This window comes from Oratosquilla oratoria, chromosome 14 (assembly GCF_046742065.1).
Source record: "Oratosquilla oratoria isolate Oo_2021 chromosome 14, ASM4674206v1, whole genome shotgun sequence".
Taxonomy (NCBI): Eukaryota; Metazoa; Arthropoda; class Malacostraca; order Stomatopoda; family Squillidae; genus Oratosquilla; species Oratosquilla oratoria.
The window spans coordinates 35,963,619-35,971,118 of NC_134790.1; positions in this window are offsets into that span (position 1 = coordinate 35,963,619).

Sequence of the window (7,500 nt, forward strand, 5' to 3'; positions counted from 1 at the left end):
CTTTTTTGAAGAGCTTCTTGGTTCCCTAACTGAAGAAATAGAATGTGTTCTCAACGAATTTCTGGCGTATTTTGAAGTTACATGGATAGGCGTAGTTCAACGTGGACGACGACGTAAACCCTGCTATAAAATCAAGCTATGCATAGTCAGTTCATAGTCGTGTCGCAGATGAAGGGCGGTATAATGCTTTTAACAGGAGATTGGTGATTAAGCATTCATCTGTAGAAAAATTGGTTAACAAACTGAAAAAAAGAACAAGCAAATACAGAAATGTTGTTAGCGTAACTAACCAATGGGAGAGGAATCGGAAGGCTAAACCTAAAATATGTTAGAATCAATGAAAGATTAAAGAACCTGGTCACAAAATTTAATCTCAATCATGTGATACAGTTTTTAAGAGCAGTTGCTCATAACATGTAAAGCTTTTTAGAATTATGTTGTTTTAAATTGGTAAATTGTGCGTTCATTATATCTTTTGTAACACTTTTTAATTGATTATATTGTTTTTAATAAATTTGTAGCTCTACAACTGAGCCATCTTGTGATTCATTAAAATCAATAGACTGTCAAGTTTGTTTATTTTGGAACTACCATTTTAACCTGTATTACTATGAATGAACGACAGGAAACATATAGGGAGAGAGGTATAAAATTGGTGGCAAAAATGGCTTAGTGCCTGCATTAACAACTGGCATCATCTCACAAAATGTATAACTAATAAAAGTTGTCGTCGATATTTTGTCCTACTTGAACAAATGTCGGCACTTTGTCCGTCGACATTATGTCCGTCGACATCATGTCCGTCGACATTATTTCCATCGGCATTTTGACCTACAACCATATATATATATATATATATATATATATATATATATATATATATATATACATATATAAATATACATACACACACACACACACACACACACACACACACACACATAAATATATATATATATATATATATATGTATACACGTGCACACACACAAACATATATGCATACATATATATAAATATATATACACATATATTTATATATATATATATACATATATTATTTATATTATTTATTTATTTGTTTATTATTATTTGTCTGTTTATTACTATTTCCTTGATTATCATTTATTATTATTTATCTGTCAATTTGTTATTATTTACTATTTACCTATTTGTTCATTATCTAACTTTACCTATTTATTCATTTACTTACTTTATTTATTATAATTTATTATATTATAATTTTTATCTATCTATGTATCATTGTTATATATTTTTTTTCATCCGACCTAGTTATGGACCAAAAGGTCTCCTGTCGGCATGCTTTTCTTTTGTAATCCTTTGTAATACATATACACATATGTACACACACACACACACACACACACACACACACACACACACACACACACACACACATATATATATATATATATAATATATATATATATATATATATATACACATATCTATGTATATATATATAATATATTTATATATATATATAATATATATAATATATATATATATATATATATAAACACACGCACACCAAAGGCCTTTCCTCGTTATAAGAGAATATTAGACTACTAAAAATATTCTTGCAAAGGACTTGTTCAATAATTTTAGAATACCTTTTCAAAACTTATTTCCTTGGCATACTCCTATTATATTCATATCACCTTGAACAGGTTTTCAAGGGAAGATAAAAAATTAACACACAGGATAATGAAATATATATATATATATATATAAATATATATATATATATATATATATATATATATACACACATATGCATATGTATATAAGTTTGCTACCTAATGACCAGAGTGAAGAGTCTAAACAGGAGCCTTGTGTCAGGGACTACCTTGTTGGGTCCCTAGGACGGGCTTGTGAACGAAGATAAAGCTTCAGGCCCCTGAAGATGGACACTGTTCCCTGAGGTCCCTAGAGACACTGAACGTTGATCAGGGCCGAAGACAGCGCAACATACATTGTGATGTTGTGTTGTGTATCACGACCGATATCTAGCTTCTGCACGCTTGTGTGCCGTCCGGGGTCGCTGGTGATTCACCAGTAGTCATAGACCACGTGCTGGACTCGTGATCGACAGCTGTTACCCTTATGGGTGAGAGCCCGTGTTCATAGTTGACCCGACCTATTAGTAATGCTGTCACCTCAGATACACATATATGGGGAAGTATGTGTGAAAGTTGTTGTAGGTATGAAGTGTGGTTTACCAGCGCTTCTATCTTGACTGTAAAGGCAACTTCACATTGGGACAACTCTCGTCAACAGTTGCGAGTTCGTTTGGATAGAAACGACTTCGGTTATAGTCTTCTGTTTTTTTCGAATATCCAAATGTCACATTACCTTTGCATCGTATACTAAGACACTGCATGACAAACTAAGAGAGGTTATACTTGTACAAAAATTAGACACAGTGTTGAAATGCTCTTAGGGAAGTCTAGAATATTGTAACCAATGTTTTCATCTAGCTATTCAAATTCACAACAATTGGCCACAAACTGTCCAGTGTGTTGCCTTTAAACCTTCTTGTCACGTCCAGATATATCACGTGACCCTCGATTCCATGGGATATAATATATAGGTAAATAAATAAATAAATGAACAAATAAATAAAAATTATTCTAACTAACATGAAAATAAAGTAAGATAAATCAATGCTATACTCACAAATAAGCAAACCATGAGAACAAATCAATAAATAAAACCATTCCATAATAAATTAGAATTAATATATAAAAACGAATAATTGGACCTAATTACATAAATGAGAATGTAGGATGGCAATGAGGTGCATAAAATAAATAAATAGATATTAATATTTCACGTACCTATGAGCAACCGTAATCATTAATAATAATCATCAAAAAATGTATGAATAATTATTATGCAAATATATATTTATTTACTAGATAAATCTATGAGAAATGGGCCTCTGTTAAGAAATATTAAACCGCAACTTTTTAAATCGGTTTTATTACCAAGAGCGACAACATAATTGGTGCTGTCTTGATGTAAATCATTTATATAATTTCTCGTATTATATCGTGTGTTTAGGGCCATTGCAAGTACAAAGATAAATAGGTCGGCAGTCATAGTCTGCTTTTCATTCTGTAATTTCACAAGTAATTTTCTTTGTTCATTTTTTACAAGTTTTGAAAAGTCGGGAGAGGGGTAAGCGGATACATATACAGATGTACACACACATACACACACACACACACACACACACACACACACACACACACACACACACACACACACACACACACACACACACACACACACACACACACACACACACACACACACACACACACACACACACACACACACACACACACTATTTTACAGGTTTGTAAATGGCAAACTGAAGAACAAACAAGAATTAGAAAAACTGCGCCAAGGTAAAGATTAATATACAGAAGAACTGGAAATGGCTGAAATCATGAACAACCATTTCAAATCGGTATTCACAATAGAAAACTCACCTAACTCTGAGGAAATAGAGAGATATTCCCCTCAATGAAAGAAATAATCGTAACACAGAAGGATATCAGCGACCAAATTAAAACTCTTGATGTTAGAAAATCACATGGTCCGGACGGAATTGCTAATTGGATACTGATAGAATGCATGGAAGAATTAACTGACAAAATATACATAATTAAATTCTCACTTAAAGAAGGAAAAGTGACACAGGAGTGGAAGAAGGCAAACATTGTACCAATTTATAAGGGAGGAAACAAAGACCCATCAAACTAAAGACCGCTCTCCCTGACGAGCACAGTAGCAAAAATTTGTGAAAAAGTCGTCAAAATAGATGGGTTAAGCATTTGGAAGAAGAAACTATACTGAATCCAAATCAATTTGGATTCAGACAAGGAAGATCATGTACAACAAACTTGATCTGCTTCTACTCAAGATTAATAGACATAATACAAGAGAGAGATGGGTGTACAGACTGTGCCTTTCTGGACCTACAAAAGGCATTTGATAAGGTACCACACAAAAAACTAATAAGGAAGATAGAGTCAATAGGTGGCATCAGAGTAAAATTATTGGAATGCATGAAAGACCTCCTTACTGGGAGGACAATGAGAGTAGTAATTAGAGACAAATTCTCAAACCGGGAAGAAGTGATAAGTGGTGTTCCGCAGGGATCAGTAATGGCCCCGATCATGTTTGCCATATACATAAATGACATGGATGAAGGAGTAGAGTGTTACATCAATTTCTTTGCGGATGACGCAAAAATACTAAAGTAAAAACAGAGGAAGACTGCAACTCATTACAAGACTTGGACAAGATCTGAAAATTGACTCAAAAGTAGGAAGTAAAATTCAATATCAAGAAATATAGTATAATGGAATTTGGAAAACGTAAAAACAGAATATCGTAAGATTACAAAATTGGCGAAGAGGTAAAAAAAGTAAACTCGGAGAAGGATCTTGGAGTGATAATCAGCAAGGACATGACACCGGAGAAACCTACATTTTATTGAGGTCAATAAAAATGGTATTTGCTTATTTGGACGAGGAAATGATAAAAAAAATTCTAACTATACTAATAAGACCAAAACTTGAGTACGCAGCAACACTATGGACGCCCAGTACCAAAAAGAATATAAAACATTTAGAAATAATACAAAGAGCAACAACAAAACTAGACCAACCCTTTCCGAAATGACAAATGAGCAAAGACTGTCCAAATTAGAATTACGAACTCTGGAACAAAGAAGGGAAAGATTAGACTTACTATCTATAGAATAATGAAAGAAATGGAAACCTAAAATAAGAATGACTTATTGAAATTCGACAATGGAAAAACGAGAGGACACGAAAAGAAACTAAGAAAAGATAATTACAGAAAAGATCTGAAAAAGAACAGCTTCCCACACAGAGTGATAGATACTTGGAACAAATTAGAACATAGAAACAGTGTGTGCAAACACTATTCAAGATTTTAAGAAAAAACTTGATGCTGAGAGAAACAAAGACGGGTTACCACGAGCATAGCTCCCTTTCCGTATATTACAACTAGGTAAATACACACACACACACACAAAAACACACACACACACGACTCGGTGGCGCGGTTGATAGTCTTCGACTGTCACTGCGGCGGTCCGGGTTGGAATCCTGCCCAGGGCTGAAATAATATTAGTATCGCTGCGCATCGACTCATTACTCCAAATCTCGTGGGCGGGGAGTTGGGTGTGTGTGTGCGTGTAAGGTCGCATTACCCATAGATCGGTCATACGAGCTCTGAGCTCTCTTCCGGGAGGGAAATAGCTGTCGTGCACGGGTCCTGCACGTGATCCAAAGACCAAGGTGAATACGCACAAATGAGAGCGTGTGCGGTAATGTTTGCACAGTACATTGTACGTGTGTGTGTGTGTGTGTGTGTGTGTGTGTGTGTGTGTGTGTGTGTGTGTGTGTGTGTGTGTGTGTGTGTGATTCACCATAGTCTTGGATCACGTGCTGGACTCGCAATCGACAGCTATTTCCCTCCCGGAAGAGAGCTCAGAGCTCATATATGACCGATCTATGGGTAATGCTGTGACCTTACACGCACACACACCCAACTCCCAGCCCACGAGAGTTGGAGTAACGACCCGCAGCGCAGCGATACTGAAATTATTTCAGCCCTGGGCGGGATTCGAACCCGGACCGCCATAGTGCCAGCCAGGAACTCTACCACTGCGCTACGAGTTGTGTGTGTGTGTGTGTGTGTGTGTGTGTGTGTGTGTGTGTGTGTGTGTGTGTGTGTGTGTGTGTGTGTGTATTTCACCATGGTCTTTGGTTTGGATCACGTGTTGGAATCGTGATCGGCAGCTATTACTCTCCCGATCTATGGGTAATGTTGTAACCTTACACGCACACACACACAGAACTCCCCGCCCACGAGAGTTAGAGTAACGACTCGCAGCGCAGAGATACTGAAATTATTTCAGCTCTGGGCGGGATTCAAACTTGGACCGCTGTAACCTCAGTTGCGAACGCTAGCCCCTGCGCCATCGAGTCGTGTGTGTGTGTGTGTGTGTGTGTGTGTGTGTGTGTGTGTGTGTGTGTGTGTGTGTGTGTGTATTTGTGTGTGCATGCATGCACGCATGTGTGTGTACATGAGTGCTAATGTCTGTGTGCCTACAAATCTTGTAAAGGAAATGTACTGATAATATTCTAAGAACAAACAATTTTCTCAAAGCTTCACTTGCAGGGCTGTACCACCCTGAGGAACCACCAATCGACCAAGGTGACCCATGGAGGAGCAGAAGCACGGCCTCAATCTCTCTCATGAAACAAGTCGAAATCTGCAGAATCCACCAGGGGAGGATGACGTATAGGCTCCTTCAACCATGTCTAATTGCTCTTCCCGACTCAAATGAAGACTGAAAACACCACGTCGATTGAGGTCCGTGGTCTCCCTCGAGGTCAAAAAAGGCCTCCAGGGGAAGGACTCGAGTAACTGCAGCAGCTAATTCTTCGAGATTAGCACGTTGGAGTTGGAAAACCACCTACAGAGGCACGATCTCTGGCGGATGAAAGACTACAGATCATGACTATGAAGTTAGTGTTTCCTTCCAAGAACAACCAGTCATATCAAGATTATCCTTTTCCTCGATGAGGTGGTACACTTCACATACTTTCACACATAAACAAATGTACATACATACATATATGTATGTATGTATATATCCATAAATACATAAATATACTTTCATGCATACATACACATATACATGCATTTTTGCTTTTTGATTGCTTTTGGTAGTCCTTCGCAGAAGATGATGTATACACACAAACACGAGTACATATGTACATACATATATGCATATCTACAGATACATATTTACATAATTATATAGACCTACATAATCACATACAATCACATACCTAAACGTCCTTTCGCCCTTGATAAATACACACATATACACATACATGGGTATATAAACACATACATGCAACTATAGGGAGTAAAAGACAGGACCCTACGAACGTTGTTTATTTCATACATACAACCATAAATATATACATACATGCATACATGCACATATGCATACAGCCATATATTCATACATACATACGCACGTGCATAGCACGTTTGAAGGAAAGGGAAAAGGACAAATTATTTCTTGAAATTTTTTCAGAAATTTCCAGAAGAAATAGTATAAAAAATGTGGTTCGAAATGAACACGGCAAATCAGGTGAAAGTAATGGTGGAAATTGATGTAAATTACAATATCGAGAAGGAATTGCGCAGGAAGAAAAAAAATTATGTTAATTATCATAATGACGATAAATGTTGCCTTGAGTTTCGCTGACTGGAAACCCACAGCCCCGCAGCATGTGGCAACGGTCTTCAGGAGGTACGGCTGACCAAACTAAATCTAAAAATTATCTGGGGTTGGGGGGTGGAGGAGGTGTGAGAGGAGGAGTTGTGAGAGGAGGAGTTGTGAGAGGAGGAGGTA